General features: G+C 41.4%; 1 protein-coding gene and 1 long non-coding RNA gene across 2 annotated transcripts in view; one reads left to right on the forward strand and one right to left on the reverse strand.

Moving 5' to 3' along the window:
- luzp2 (leucine zipper protein 2) overlaps positions 1-16,240 on the forward strand; it is a 712,019-nt gene that overhangs the window by 450,617 nt on the left and 245,162 nt on the right. The gene's annotated exons all lie outside the window — the stretch shown is intronic.
- LOC117523337 lies at positions 1,096-9,715 on the reverse strand. The gene is made up of 3 exons (XR_004564481.1): positions 9,635-9,715; positions 4,085-4,096; positions 1,096-1,105 (listed from the first exon to the last, which is right to left on the reverse strand). It is a non-coding gene; the product is annotated as an uncharacterized LOC117523337 (long non-coding RNA).

The raw sequence follows: 16,240 nt of genomic DNA on the forward strand, positions 1-16,240 counted from the left end.
CAGGCTCCATAATATGAGAAATGTGAAAACTGTTGTAATGGTTTCATCCCAGAAAGGCAAAGTGTAGTTTGAGGACTTAGCAATAAAGAGGCAAAACCTGAATCCCAAATACACAATCAGTATATAGTTTCGACTAGGGATGAGTGAGTACACCACTATCTGTATCTATTCAACCATCTAAATTATCTGTATCTATAGCTGTATTCGTAGTGGGTGGGGCCTAACCCAGATGTGGGCATGATTTAACCCAAAATGGCTAGGGCTTAAATCAGTACATTATTTTAAGTCTGAAATTGATATGGATTGATCAGAAGTTGTTATATTTATTGTTTATTTGAAAACTATTTTCAGAACAGCCTCAAAATTGAGATTCAAATCAATATTTTTTATCACAAAAGTAAGAGAACTATTTACAGAACAAGTTTTTATGAACTCAGAACATGAATATTCTTAAGTGTATGAATGAATATTTACAGAACAGCCTCAGAATTGAGATTCAATGTTTTTAATCACAACAGCAAAGGAACTATTTATAGAACAAAGTTTTTTATAAACTCAGAACATGAATATTCTTAAATGTAGGGATGAATAACAGAACAGCCTCAGAATTGACATTCAGTGTCGTAGGAAATTCTGAACTACTAAGTATGCATGAACAAGAGTTTTCATACTCAACATAACTTCTTTTTTTTTTTTTTTATTTTATGGTCAAACTGTGAGTTTTTCAATTACTTATTTATTTTTACTACCTAATGTTCTTGGAATTTTTATCCACACAAAGTTAAACAATATTGATTAAGGTGTGTGTGTCTGTGTCTGTGTGTGCATGACTGTCTGTGTGTGCATGTGTGTGTGTCAGGGAGAAAGAGAGGTTGTTCGACTGACCAATTTATTTTTATGAGCTGCAGTGAGAAAGTGTCAGATACTGCATGCAGTCATATTCAATAAAAATATTAATATAGGCTACTTTGTGTGTTCTGCTATATGTGTGTATGTGTGTAAGTGGTCTGTTTATTTTTTAATGATCTGTGTGAACTTGGTGATTCATGCAAACATCTAGTGATGGCAAACAGGGAAATAATATGTCAGCCTTGTTCACTGTATTCTTCTCAAAAGCACTGCATTCAGTAGGAGCAACGTTTTCCAACTGACTTTATATCACCAACAAAACGAAGAGCAAACAAATGGTTAAAAAATGAATAAATAAATAAAAACCCGACCGGAGTGGAGGCAGTGACCGATGTGACAGGAGCCGTTTTAAGCTCTGTCTTGGCAAAAGCACTGCGTATGATATGAAACAAGTTCACCAAGTAAATTTAAATATCAGACAAACCAAAAAAGAGGCGAGCTGAAGAAAACTGACAGAGCAACATGAGGCAGAATCCAGCCAAGCACTGATAAAGATCCTGTCTGTGTGTGTGTGAGAAGCTGCAGTGAGATGCATCTGTGTAGGGAGGGGCGGGCGCTGTGAGTGACTGGCCAATCACAGAGTGTGAAGACAGTCAGTTATTCGATCAGGATTTTCCTTCAGCACGAGCACAGATATTGAAGAGTTTTATTCAGGTCATGCTCGTGCTCACCAAAAATGCTTTACCTGCTCAACCCTAGTTTCATCAGAATGTCACCAATTTTCACAAAATATTCAATATACTATGTAATTTGATTATGATTGTAAGTTTCAGTTAATATTTTACCAAATGTTGGAATTATAATTGTTGGAAACAATGTATAATTTAATCAAAACAAACAATTTTCATTGAAAGTATACTTTAAATATTTACTGAATTTTTCATTTTATTGAATTTGTTACAATAGTATATTTGCTAAAATATAATCCACATTTTTAAAATATCTCACTTGAATAGCATTACTGTGATTTTACCCTGATGTATAAGTGTCAAACCATTATTTCACTTTCAGACTGTACCTTTGCTCTGAAAGGATGTTTTTTCTTCTTTGGCACAAAGTTTCACATCTGCAAAACAGCTCTGATCTCAGGAGTCTCCACAGGCGGCATTGATTCTCCCTTTGCTGAGAAGAAGAATGTCAGTGAATGTTTGCTTTTGCTATGAAAGAGCATGGATCTGCTTTTCTTTGGACAGCTTTCACACTGAATGTGGCTTCGGATGAACCTGTGGGTGGACACTTTTCTTCTGCTTTAACTCACAATTAATGTTACAAACAAGAGGCATAAATAAAAGCATATCATCTGGTAATTAGGGGTGGGCAGAATGATCCCAACGTACCGGTACCACCGATGCTTTTTGATTTTGTCAATAAAGGATTCTAGCATGAATATGAACTATACCTGTTTCAGGTTTTCTCTTCTTCTTTGTACATTCTACGACATTTAATCTACATTGACACAGCCCACCCAGCTGGAAATGAGTACCAAACTTGGCTGGGGAAGAAAGTCACAATGGAGTGGCGTCCAGTCCAGGGGGAGTTATAAACTTTCCTCTGCTCTGTATCTCTCCATAAGCAAGAAATGGGGTTCAGGACCTATGCAGCATGTACTTCTTCTTCTCCATAATTGTAGATTTCCCTTAAATTAAAAAAAAGACAGTTAACAAGCAAATATTAATATCAAGGTCACCAGTCTTATTATTATTATTATTATTATTATTATTATTATTATTATTATCCATCCATCCATTTTCCATACCATCTTTCTCCAAATAAGGGTCACTGGGGCTGGAGCCTATACCAGCAGTCATAGGATGTGAGGCGGGGTACACCCTGGACAGGACACCAGGCTCTCGCAGGGACACATACAGACAAACAAACACATTCACACCCACACGCACATCTCTGGTCAATTAAAAGTTCCCAGTTCGCCAGAGTACTCAGATGGAACAGATGCAAACACAGGGAGAAGATGGAAGTGTAAACAATAAATTTTGCTGAGTAAAAATTACTCTGCTGGGATAACATTTGGTCCCAGTCCAAACAGAGTTAAATATACTCTATCACAGTGTAAAATCAGCTCTTATTAGAGTAGAAACACTGGATTTGAGAAGATGGTAGAGCTGATTTCGCTCTATATTTGTGTGTATTTACTGTATTTAGACTGGGACCAAATGTTATCCATCAGAGTATATTTTATTCAGCAAAATTTACTGTGTACTATCTCACTGGGCTGCAACTGTCGGACAGTAGTTGGAGGTGTGATTTAGCAACAAAACATGCAAAGGAGCGACAGATTTGCAGTTGGTATCTCACTGAAGTGGTACAAATAACACGTCAGCACATGTCGCCTGAACATCAGCTGTATTTCATATGGATTCATGGCAAAACATCCATATAGATATTACGTGAGTGCTGCAGGAAAGCCGTGTGGCACTCATGCAAATGTCAAGCATAGCCTTCGCAGATGCAAGGATTTGCTGTTTTGCACTCTGATTGATGTCTAACGCCACTCTCAGCTGAAATAATGACGCATTTGTGAACAGCGTTCACCTGATATTATCCTGTTATGATGTGGACATAGCCAGGAATTCACAACCCTGTAAATAGTAATAACAAAATAAAATAATATTAAATAAAGAATACATAAATAATAATAATGAAACGCCAAGTGTAGCTACTCAGAGGGAAGGAAACAATAATATATACAAACTTGTGGACAGTGTACTCACTGATTTGCAGAATGTTGTCCCTGCTGGATTCATGGTCCTCTCATCCTGTGTATGTGCAGTAAACGATCCCCCACTGATGTGATCCTTTTGTCCTTGGCTCTGAGATCCACGTGCAGCTCTTGTCCATGTGCTGGATCAGCCTCTTCTCCGTAACACTGTGATGTCCACCAGCACTTGTGGTGTGTGTGTCTTTTGATTTGATTTATTTGGAAATAAGACAGTAAGTCCCTTCGGCTGTTCCCTTTTTTTTCCACTCTGGGTCACCACAGCTGATCCGAGGTGGGTCTGCATGTTGATTTGGCACACATCATTCTTGAGTCAAATGAGACATGAGCACCACCCAGTGAACGATGCACGGAATCAAGTGATTTCCCTCACATCTATCATTCGCAGGCTGTCACAGCCAAATGAGATAGGACCTTAACTGAGGCAACGGTGCAAACCACTAAGGTACTGTGCTGCCCTTTGAAGATCAGTTCATCTTAAAGTAGATTACAACAGCAAAAAAAACTCAAACAAAACAAAAACAAACAAACAAACAAACAAAAAAACAAAGATTATACATGACATGATTTGCTGATGAAAATAGTTGGTGCTTATATTTCTGTTGATTGATTAACTGGCCCATTGTTTTGACAGTACATTTTGGCTTTGTGATGTTTTGAAGGAATGCTGTGTGAATCTCTTCCACTGTGTGCTGGAAAACAGGCTGTTTGAAACATTGTACTCTGAGATACGGTGGAAAGTGTATTGTGTGTGCCAGCTGCTGTGATGGAAAAGTTTTCTCCTGCTGTGCTTTGTTGAGTCATTAACGGCAGGACAACTAATGCAGCCGGTGAGTCAGGGAGATCAACTTGCTTTATTTTATGTCGTTTTTAAATAAAAATTCTTTATCGAGAGCTAAAGAAGAGACAACGACTCACAGCCCTGAATAAAATGATGACGACCGGTTTGTAAAGTGATCTGTGACTCATAGCAATTTTGTGAGGAAATAAAGGTTATGCAGCAGAAATAAAATATGTAGTGGCAGATGGAAGCCAAATAACTTATTGGCTCATTGTCTCAACAGGAAGCTGTGCTCTTTCTGGAAATATGAGGGTAGCTTGACTTCAAAGGGCAATACCTTCCAAAACAATATCCAAAAGAATAATTGGAGTTAAGCTTTAAAACAGCCAATGCAGCAACAGGTACTGAAATATGATCATCACTGGTTTAAGTCCATAAATGGTTTTAGAATGCACAAAAAACAAGTATGTATACACTTTCTGTGTATCTAGGACCTTTGTTGCATCTCTGGTAGAGGGTTGGCCACTATGACCATTGGAACTGACATGTTCCTGGCTGATTGGTTCAGTGATCTGTTTGGCATGTTGGACATTTCTCATTTGATTATTGTTATTTGTAGTATGGCCAAAGCAGATGGTTACCTGTCTGAGTCTGATCTGCTTGAGGTTTCATCCTGCAATTAAAAAAAAACACACACACACACACACACACACACACACACACACACACACACCTACACACAGAGGAGTTTTTGCTTTTCACTGTTGCCTATCTGCTTGCTCTAGGGGGGTTGGTAAGGTCAGACCTTACCTCTGTTAAGCATCTTGGCATTGCCTTATGTTGAGGCTACAGAAGTAAATTGAATTGTGTAATGGACGGTGTTGTCTTACTGCACAGCTGGAGAAAGCTCCTTTTATAATTAAGTGTCCAAAATATCGGTAAGACTACTTGAAGGTATCGTCATAATAGTGACATGACACTGTCATAACTGTTACATGACACAGTCATGAAAGTGTTATAAACATTATGTCACTGTCATAAATGTTTATGACTGCTGTCATTAAGTGTCATTCGGTTTTTATAATGACAAGTTGACATTTTTTGGGATGTCTTGATTATAACAACTTGACTTTAATCAAAGTGACATGACCAGAAGTTGTCTTTGGCCTTTTTGGTCTTTGGTTGTATGCCAACTTGTCAAAAACCGAATGTCACTTAATGACAGCAGTCATTAAGTGACATTGTCATAATGTTTATGACACCCTCAAGACTGTGTCATATAACAGTTATAACAGTGTCATGTCACTATTATGATGATACCTTCAAGTAAAGTGTTACCAAAATATCTTCTCATTTAGCATCTGCAGTGCTTCCTGAGTGGCCCCTAATATATAAAAAGCACTTAGGATGCTGTTGCCATCACGTTTTCCATCTTTGACTATTGATTTTCTGTAGAGCTTTATCTGTGGCTACAGTCAGGAATGAAACAAATAACCTCTTTGTTTCTGTTGAAGGCCCAATCATTGAATTTATACGGTCATGGCCTGAAATTAGAGCCAGAATTACAATGTGAAAGTTTTGGTTGCTTCTCTGTACTTTTTAAAGTGTACTGTGTATATTACAGATCATATAAAGTCAAAACCAACCAAGCGCCTGACGTTATATATTAAGCTCTTTAAAATGACCACAGTGAACTACGGTGCTGTACAGAAGAATAAATACAAATCGTCATTAAAGACATAACAATTCACATAACACATGAATTGTAAACAAATAGAGCTAAAATAATTAAAAGCCATAAAACATGAATAAAAATAACAACCATACGATAAAAAAACAAGATAAAATCAAATATGAAAAAAATGAAGTCATTGTCGGACTAGATGTCAAAGCCCAAGGAGAAGAGATGGGTTTTCAGAAAAGATTTAAGAACAGACAGAGATAAGGCCTGTCTTTTTTTTTTTTAGCTGTTTGCGAGCATAGGGCAAAGGAAAGATGCTACTCATGCACTCTAACATATTTAAACTCTAAAATAACAACAGTGTTTGAATGGAAAGAAATGCTGTTTTTATGGCCATAACCATTATTATTATTACTATTATTGTTGTTGTTGTTGTTGTTGTTGCTGCTGCTGTTGTTGTCATTATTATTGTATGTTATTGGTATTAAGATGATTATTACCATATTTTTTTAACTGAAAACATTGTAAATACCTGGTTGGCAAACTTCCTAGATATGCACAAATGTTTCATGAATATTTTTAATGAACTACTCTCTACAGCTTTCATGCTAGGACGATCACAGTGACCTAATTTGAGTCCTGTACCTCTTTCCATTTTGAAACATACCACCCTGCTAATATATAAGGATGTACGACGACGTATGACGCCACACGACGGACAATACATGATCACATAAGCTCAGTATAGCTTTGCACTAGTTGCAGTAGCCATTCTCTACAGTTTACCAATGTCCAATCTTGATCACTGGCCCCCTACATAATAACCATATGATCGTATTGTCATATGAATAGCAACACCCTTTTAAAAAAAGCAGGATACAGGGCTAAAATCAAATGTCTCCCGCTTTGACATGACTTAATATAACTTAAAGAGTCCCGGAACAAAGTTTGGCGCTTTTGTAAAAAAGTGCACGATTCTATCCATTAACTGCTGGACTACAGATCGTTCCATAATGTTGGAGCTGCAACAGTGAATGTGCAGTCCCTCTGAGCTCCCGCTTAGTTTTTGGGTACACTCAAGAGCAGCTGCTTAGCTGACCTGAGAGAGTGGGTGAGTTTATAAAGGTGTAGGAGCTCAGAGAGGTAGGGCAGGGCAAGAGCATTCAGAGATTTAAAACAAATAAAATAATTTTAAAAGGAATGCTAAAATGTATGGGCAGCCAGTGGAATGAGGCTAAAGTGGGGGGAAATGTGCTCATAGTTGTCCGTGCCAGGTAAAAGCCATACAGCAGCATTTTGTACCATCTGGAGACAGGTAATGGAGGACACACGAACACCCACATGCAGTGCATTACAGTTATACAGTTGAGTAGTAACAAAGGCATGAAGTACTGTCTCAAAGTGTTACTTAGAGAGAACTGGCTTTATTTTGGCCAACTTTCTCAAGTGGAAAACCTTGATTTGACTGTCAAATTTCAAATCTGTGGCCACTTTAATCCCTAGACTTGTGATGGTTGACTTCATATATTGGGCCAAGGAGCCCAGATCTAACAGGGTCCCAGTGGTGCCACCAAAAACCATCACTTCAGTTTTCCTAACATTAAAGTTTAAAAAGTTCAGAACCATCCAGGCTTTTATGTCATCAAGACACTTGACTAATGAAGTGCCAGAGTGTACACTGTTCTTTTTAAGAGGCACATACATTTGACAGTCATCTGCATAACAGTGGAAAGGGATACCATGCTTCCTAAGTATAGATCCAAGTGGGAGGATATACAGAAGAGGAGAGAGCCTAGAACTGAGCCTTGTGGGACCCCACACAAAAGAGGATCACAAAGAGTCGCTAAGGCTGACACAGAAAGTTCAGTCTGCCAAGTACAACCTAAACCACTCCCACACTATGTCCCTGACACCCACCCACTTCTCCAAGTGAAAAATCAGGATTTCATTGTCCACTGTGTCAAATGTAGCAGTCAAATCTAAAAGCATGTGAATAACATAGGCACCAGAGTCAGTAACTGTCATAGCCTGAAATTAGAACTGGAATTACAATTTGAAAGTTTCTGTTGCTTCTGTGTACTCTTTAAAGTGTACACTGTATATTATGGCTGTATATGACACTGTATATGAAGTCAAGACAAACATTAAGTGTTAACCCGATTAAGCAGATTTGGCATTTTCCTCATTGGATGGACACAATGGATATTGCAGGGTTGAAATTTTATTGAATAATTTAACATTATTTTATGTTTTGTTTCTTGTGTGTTAATGAATATGATGTTATTGTCATAATTATTTTATTTAATTTTGATTGACTTGAGCTTGCTGAGAACTGCAGATGGAACTTAGGAAAAGTTACTAAATTTGAAGCAGGTGTAAATTGCTTCCTAAATGAAATAAATTAAGTTTCAAACAGAAATAACCATTCTCCAATTAAATTAAATTAAATCAAATCAAAGACTGTCTGAAAAGCCTATGTGATGTGTTTATGGTCTATTGATTAAGCAGTGGGCTTGAGACCAGAGAATACTCAGTTCAAATCCCCAGCCAGACACAAAAATCACTAATCACTTGGGCAAAGTCCTTAATCCCCAGTTGCTGTGTAGTTGAGCGATATGAGTGTGTGAATGTGAGGCATCATTGCAAAGTGTTTTGAGCTTTTGATTGAGATGGAAAAGTGCAATATAAATCCAGTCCATTTATCATAATTATCCATAATCAGCTAGAGTTGCTTTTGTTAGTGGCCACAGACAGCAAAAGCATTTTTAGCATGTTGCAGTATGTAGCCAATTGGCCAACACACATAACTAATATTGCAATTGCAAAGTAAATTAACTTGCAAAATCATAAACTGCTCATTGCCGACTTAATGAACGTACATTTGCATATGGCATAATTACAAACAGGCTCAGTAGGCTATATGTGGCAGTGTGTAAATTTGTCACAGACAGTGGTGATTTGACCTCTTCTCTCACTTTCTTTTTCATTTGCAGCTACATTTCTGCAAAATTCTTTTTGCTGGGTTGTGTGGAGGTGGGACCATGGTGTCTGATTATTATAACATAACTATTGCTAAACAATCAAAAATAACAGTTTACATATTTGTATCACTACATTTCTGTCTTGAATTACGGACAACCACACCTGTTGTTAATGCAGAGTTTACTAACCACCCTGCAGGTGGCAGACATGCAGGATCACGTACGCAATCCTTTGTGAACAGCGGAACTTTGCACTAAAGCTCAATAAAAAGCAGCGAGCAACTTTACGATCTTAAACGATTATCTTCACCACACAGCTTCAGTGAAACAGAAAAGTCTGAAAAACTGATTCAGAAAGATTTTCAACCAGCTTTCATCTTTAAAAGAGCAGATTTGACAATCAGATCAGTCCACATTCAGCTCTTATTCAAATAAGACAATTGTTAAAGGGGTTATATTGTTAAAAAAAAGTAATGCAATCTTACTCAAAAATGATGAAAAAAAAACTGTTAAGATGACAGAAAAAACTGTCATTGGATTAAAGCTACTGTCTTTTTTAAAGAACAAAGCAAATGCTGTGTCCATCAAATATTAATGTGTTGTAATCTTTTCAGCATTATTTCTGACCTGGAATACTACAGAAATATGAAATATGCATCATATTTAAGTTAAACTGCCACAAGTTGTGTCTTTTACAGTAGATTACAAAACATTAGAAATCTTAAATTACTTTAATTTATTCTGCCCACTGGTGTGTGTGTGTGTGTGTGTGTGTGTGTGTGTGTGTGTGTGTGTGTGTGTGTGTGTGTGTGTGTGTGTGTGTGTGTGTGTGTGTGTGTGTGTGTGTGTGTGTGTGTGTGTGTGTGTGTGAAAAGCCCATGGCCAATGGCCCCTGACTGCAGACACTGATTGCTGTTAGCCCATACCACTCCTTTAAAATATGAATCTCTGCTTTCTGGTTTGTAGCAAAGTTCATCCCACAACACTACTTGATTTGTTATATGTCAAAAGTTCAGACTGTCAGTGCTGAAGGCTGCTGTCACACAGACTGCCATAGAGGAAGACAGCATTGTGCAAACTGGAGCTGTGCCAGCTATAATTATTTATTTGTTCAAGTTCACAATAATGCTATTTATAGCTCCTTGCACTTTTTGTGTGAAGGTCATGTTGAAAGGTTCTGTGAATTACGCATATGCTCCAAAACATTTTAAAGAAAGTCTTACAGAAAGAAAGAAAGTTATCATGTTATCATAAATTTTGACACGTTATTGACACTTTTTACTGCAGGCAAAAATCAGCTTCAAATATCAGTGATGGCCTCCAAAGCTTGACCATAATTGGTTTCAGTAGCAGCCCTGAAAACACCATATTGGTCTGTTTCTTTTATATATATATATATATATATATATATATATATATATATATATATATATACACACACACACACACACACTCATACTCATCTTCAACTGCTTAGTCCAATTAAGGGTTGTGGGGGTGGGGGAGTTAGTCATGGAGTGTGAGGCAGGGTACAGACAAACAAACAGATTCACACCCGCACTCACACCTATGGACAATTTAACATTCCCAATCGACCTAACCCGTGTGTCTTTGGATGTGGGAGGAAGCCTGAGCACCCGGAGAGAACCCACATAAACACAGGGAGAACACGCAAATTCCACAAAGAAAGGCCACAGACAGACAGACAGATAGATAGATAGATAGATAGATAGATAGATAGATAGATAGATAGATAGATAGATAGATAGATAGATAGATAGATAGATAGATAGATAGATAGATAGATAGATAGATAGATAGATAGATAGATAGATAGATAGATAGATAGATAGATAGATAGATAGATAGATAGATAGATAGATAGATAGATAGAGTTCCAAGGTTGTTACAGTGGGGTGGTAGTGGGGACAAGCATCCACTATTTTAAAAGCGCTGCCATGTGGTGTGCATCTCAAATAGCCTCTGGCAACAAAGTCCAGCTCCTGGCCTGCTTGTGTGGCTTAGATTCTAAGCACGGCAGAACTGCTTCTACTGACAGGAGAAGGGTGAAGGTGGATCTCTGGCACCTCAAAATCAGTTGCTTCGGGTAGATGGAATTCATCAACCTAGGAAGTCAGTTCATCTAGTAGAAGGAAACTCTGATCTCAAACCTCCGCTGCCTTACAGCCATATTCAGTCTTGGACAAGGCTTTCAGGAGTAAACCACGAGGAACAATCCAGAGTCGGAATCCCTAAGGTGGTCTGTTACTGTACTTCAGCATGTTTTCAGCAACTCTTGCAATGTTGCCCCTGCCAAACTGCACTGGCTTCTGCCTTCCCTTTGGACCACAGTGACAGCATGGAAAGGGGGACCTGCTGCATAGGCAACAGCAGATCTTCCATATTAGCTTGCGCAGGTTTTGTAGCTCCACTGGAGAGGACACTCATAAGATACCGGCACAACACAAGAAGTGGCTGTTACCGGTTATAAATTCATCCATTTGGTGAAGGAAATGAGTGCCAGGGGTCACTTCTAATGGTGGGAGGGATCATCACAAGACTCCAGCTCTTCGTTTTACAAGCTGAAATGTAAGGACCATGTTCCCTGGCCTCTCTGCTGATCTGCAGCAAATTGATGATACTTGCAAAATCGCAGTCATTGACAGGGAACTTTCATGACTAAATGTCAACTTTGCCTGTCTCCAGGAAACTCAGCTTGTGGAAAGTGGTACCATCAAGGAAGCAAGTGACACATTCTTTTGGCAAGGGAAGTGCTTGTCAGCACAGTGTCGGTTTTGCTATGAAAAACACCCTGGTCGTGTGCATTGAGCCACTGACAACTGGCAGTGAGAGAATCTTTGCCCTTCAGCTTTCAACATCTTCAGGCCCAGCCACCATTGTCAGTGCATACACTGCAACCCTCTACTCCAACCCAGAGGAAAAAGAAAAGTTTTCATGTCCCTAGACGAGGTGATATCTGGGATTCCCAGCTCAGAAGGACTCTACCTACTCGGAGACTTCAGTGCCAAAGTGGGTGCTGGTTACAAGGCCTGTTCTAGCTGCCTAGGTGTCCACGAAAGGGGCAAGATCAGTGACAATGGCCAATGACTGATGGAGCTGTGCTGCTATCATGGTTTATGCATGACCAACACCATCTTCAAATGCAAGGATATCCACCATGTGTCTTGGAGACACCTGCGATCCCTCCACTGGCACCAGCTGGATCTAGTTATCAGGCGTGCAGACCTTGCCAGCGTTCTCCTCACCCACAGCTCCCATATTGATACGGATACGGATCACTCCCTTGTGGCCAGCAAGGTGCGTGTAGCTCCAAAGAAGCTGCACCACTCCAAGAAGAAGGGTCGCCCATTCATCAACACCTGCTCTGTTGGCAACCCAGAGAAAATGCAGCAGTTCATCAGCTAGTTGCAAGAAGCCCTCATTGAAGATACATCAGAAGGTGAATAAGGTGTCATTGATGCCAAGTGGTCCCACCTCTGAGAACTCTGCCATCAACACCTATGGGGAAAAGGAGCGCAAAAACGCAGTCTGGTATGAAGCCCACTGTGCAAACAGCCCGCCACTGTCCCACCTCAAACTGGCTGAACCTCTGCAGCAGTATACAGGCAGCTGCTGACACTGGGGATGCAAGAGGCATACATAAGGGCATCAAGAAGGCAACAGGCCCATCCACCTCCAAGTCTGCCCCATTCAAGTCAAAGACAGGTAAAGTCATCACAGACCAGGGGAAGCAGCTGCAGTGCTGGGTTGAATACTGTCTCAAGCTGTATGTAACCCAGAACATTGTCACAGTCATAGCCCTGGAGGACATCCCAGATCTGCCGGTCATGGAAGAGCTAGACACGCCACCAACTATGAAAGAGCTTGGAAAAGTCATATACCGCCTGCTAACACACCTGCACAATCTTCTCTGCCTTTGCTGGGAACAGGGACAAATTCCCCAGGACATACGGAATGCAAGCATCATCACCTTGTATAAGAATAAAGGAAACAGAAGTGACTGGAACAATTCCAGCCTCATTGAGAAGATGAAACTGCACATCTACCAGACCTGCATGCTCAGCACACTGTACGGGAGCGAGGCATGGACCACTTATGCCAGACATAAGAAAAAGCACCATCTGAGGTGCCTTAGATGAATTCTGCATATCAGACGGCAGGACAAGCTGCCCAACACAGAGGTCTTGAAACACGCCAACATCAGCAGCATTCTTGATGAAAGGCACCTTCGTTGGCTTGGCCACATCAGGAGAATGGATCTGGGCCACATTCCTAAAGATCTACTGTATGGTGCGCTGGCAGAGGGCACTCGTTTGGCTGGTCAACCACACCTGCGCTTCAAGGATGTCTGTAAGAAGGACATGAAAGTATGCAGAGGACCATGCAGCCTGGCACCTTACTGTCAGAACAGGTGCACAGAGAGTTGAGCAGGACAGGAACCACAGGAGCAACAGCAGCAGCCTCAGCAGGCATTGCGCAGGTGCAAACAGAAAGAAAAACAAAACATCTGCAAACCAACCATCCTAGACACCAGCATGGACTCCCAAAATTTCCTTTATATTTGAAGTGTCAAGTGTGTTGGTAGCACGGCCCAAGCAGAGGGTCACCCCTTGGAGTCTGGTCTGCTTGAGGTTTCTTCCTCAAATCATCAGAAGGAGTTTTTCCTTACCACTGTCACCTGTGTGCATGCTCTCGGGGTTGATACGGTTAGACCTTACTTGTGTGAAGCGCCTTGCAGCAGCTTTGCTGTGATTTGGTGCTATATAAATGAAATAAACTGAAATTGAATTGAAATTAAATTGAAAGCTAAAAAAAGAAAAAAAACAACCAAACAAACTGGATACTACACCATCATCTCCCGCAGAGGGATGTATGCCAGGAGGGATATATATATATATATATATATATATATATGTATATATATATATATATATATATATATATATATATATATATATATATATATATGTATATATATATATATATATATATATATATATATATATAAAATTATTATTATTATTATTATTAATAATAATATTATATCTGAGCAACCAAGTAGCCTTGGTGGATGGTCTTAAGAAGCTATTGATCAGAAAAAATATGTGATTGATTGGTATGGTATACTATGTTGTGTGTGCAAAGTGTACATCAGCCCTATCTTGCATTTGGAAACATATGAGATAACAGAATGTATTTCTTTTTAGTTCTCATATTAAACTGCCGTAGGTCAATGATGGACTTTGTAGTCGTATCATCTGACCTTTGGCCACGTGTCTCGGACACTCGAGTGAAGACAGGGGCAGAGCTCTCGACCGATCACCACCTGGTGGTGAGTTGGATCCGCTGGGAGGGCAGGAAGCCGGTCAGACCTGGCAGGCCCAAATGTATTGTGAGGGTCTGCTGGGAACGACTGGCGGAACCCTCTGTCAGCGAGATCTTCAACTCCCACCTCCGGGAGAGCTTCTCCCAGATCCCGGGGGAGGTTGGAGACATGGAGTCCGAGTGGACCATGTTCTCCACCGCCATTGTCGATGCGGCCACTCGTAGCTGTGGTCGCAACGTCTCTGGTGCCTGTCGCGGCGGCAATCCCCAAACCTGGTGGTGGACACCAGAAGTAAGGGATGCCATCAAGCTGAAGAAGGAGTCCGACTTATCTTTGTTGCTAGGTGGGACCCCAGAGGCAGCTGACAGGTACCGGCAGCCCGTCCGGTCGCAGAGGCAAAAACTCGGGTCTGGGAGGAGTTTGGGGAGGCTATGGAGGAGGACTATCGGTCGGCCTCGAAGAGAGTCTGGCAAACCGTCTGACGCCTCAGGAGGCGGAAGCAGCTCTCCACCAGCACTGTTTACGGTGTGAGTGGGGAGCTGTTGACCCTGACAGGGATGTTGTCGGGTGGTGGAAGGAGTACTTCGAGGATCTCCTCAATCCCATCGTCACGTCTTCCGAAGAGGAAGCAGAGACTGGGGACTCAGAGGCAGACTCATCCATTACCCAGGCCGAAGTCACCGAGGTGGTTAGAAAGCTCCTCGGTGGCAAGGCTCCTGGGGTGGATGAAATCCATCCTGAGTACCTTAAGTCTCTGGATGTTGTGGGACTGTCTTGGCTGACACGCCTCTGCAACATCGCGTGGCGATCGGGGACAGTGCCTCTGGATTGGCAGACCGGGGTGGTGGTCCCTCTGTTTAAGAAGAGGGACCGGAGGGTGTGTTCCAACTATAGGGGGATCACACTCCTCAGCCTCCCTGATAAGGTCTACTCTAGAGTACTGGAGAGGAGAATTCAAGCGATGGTTGAACCTCGGATTCGGGAGGAGCAGTGTGGTTTTCGTCCTGGTCGTGGCACACTGGACCAGCTCTACATGCTCCATCGGGTGCTCGAGGGTTCATGGGAGTTCGCCCAACCAGTCCACATGTGTTTTGTGGATCTGGAGAAGGCGTTCGACCGTGTCCCTCGGGGCACCCTGTGGGGAGTGCTCCGGGAGTACGGGGTCCGGGGTCCTTTGCTAAGGGCTATCCGGTCCCTGTATGACCGCAGCAGAAGCTTGGTTCGCATTGCCGGTAGTAAGTCAAACCTGTTTCCAGTGCACGTTGGCCTCCGCCAGGGCTGCCCTTTGTCACCGGTTCTGTTCATTATTTTTATGGACAGAATTTCTAGGTGCAGCCAGGGTTGGGAACCACAGAATCTCATCTCTGCTGTTTGTGGACGATGTGGTTCTGTTGGCTTCGTCAAATCAGGACCTTCAGCGTGCACTGAGGCGGTTTGCAGCTGAGTGTGAAGCGTCCGGGATGAAAATCAGCACCTCCAAATCCGAGGCCATGGCTCTCGACCGGAAAAAGGTGCTTTGCCCTCTTCAGGTTGGTGGAGTGTCCTTGCCTCAAGTGGAGGAGTTTAAGTATCTCGGGGTCTTGTTCACGAGTGAGGGACGGATGGAGCGTGAGATCGATAGACGGATCGGTGCAGCATCTGCAGAGATGCAGTCGCTGTATCGGACCGTCGTGGTGAAGAGAGAGCTGAGTAGGGGGGCAAAGCTCTTGATTTACCAATTGATCTACGTTCCGATCCTCACCTATGGTCATGAGATTTGGCTCATGACCGAAAGAACGAGATCGCGAGTACAAGCGGCCGAAATGAG

The sequence above is a fragment of the Thalassophryne amazonica genome, chromosome 2 (assembly GCF_902500255.1).
Source record: "Thalassophryne amazonica chromosome 2, fThaAma1.1, whole genome shotgun sequence".
In the NCBI taxonomy this organism is placed as follows: Eukaryota; Metazoa; Chordata; class Actinopteri; order Batrachoidiformes; family Batrachoididae; genus Thalassophryne; species Thalassophryne amazonica.